Here is an 892-nt window from a genome sequence, read left to right as displayed (position 1 = left end):
TATTGTGTACAGGGATTCCTTAAAGCAGGGGCATATCTGCATTGACTGATAAGAGAACACAGTATGTTATGAAATCAACAGAAGGTAAGATAAATTAGGATATAAAAATAGTAAGTCTAACAGTTAATTTTAAAGCTCTCACTTACAGAAGTAAAGCTGTAGCATAACAGTAACTCCTAAGTAAAAGCAGAATCTAGGGAAATGAAGTAAAATGGAAAGGAATAGAAAATGTAGGGGGCAGGGAAAGAGAATGAGCAAAAGGACGTAAGAAAAAAGAGGGAGATTTTTAAAAATCATTTTGCTAAATCTTAAGTGAATCAGATGTAGAAAAATGCTGAGTTAACATTAAGATCAAATGTAAAAGGAGCAAATAAAATGTGTTACAAACCAAGAGTGAGAAAAGGCCAACAAGAACCCAAGAGTAAAAATTATTAAAAAGGAATAAAGGGAAAAATGACAGATAAGGAAATGAAAAAGAGATAGAAATAATAAAATGAAATTGTATACATATACAAAACAAAAACCTTTTCCAAAAAATAAAAACTAATAACCTGATAGGACAAAGTGAAATAGTGCTTAGAACAAACACATCTACATCATAATTTAGGAATAAACAGTACAGGTAGTGGTTGGATGCCTATCAGTGCTGGATTTGAACCCAGGTACTTCAACTTGCTATGTGACCTTGGGCAACCTGGGAAAATGGTTATGAGGGGACTGTAATAATATATGTAAAATGCCTAATAATGTGCTCAGTTAATGAAGGTTATGGAAGAAAAAAAAATTAGTCCAGTTTTGATGAGTATATGAAACTCAAATTTCTTTTCCAACAACTTTTCTAATCTAAAACATGGACTCAATCACAGCACTTGAAATAAACTTTATTAAAACA

This window comes from Budorcas taxicolor, chromosome 3, assembly GCF_023091745.1.
Source record: "Budorcas taxicolor isolate Tak-1 chromosome 3, Takin1.1, whole genome shotgun sequence".
In the NCBI taxonomy this organism is placed as follows: Eukaryota; Metazoa; Chordata; class Mammalia; order Artiodactyla; family Bovidae; genus Budorcas; species Budorcas taxicolor.
The sequence above is the reverse complement of the archived record's forward strand: the minus strand, read 5'-3'. Positions refer to the sequence as shown.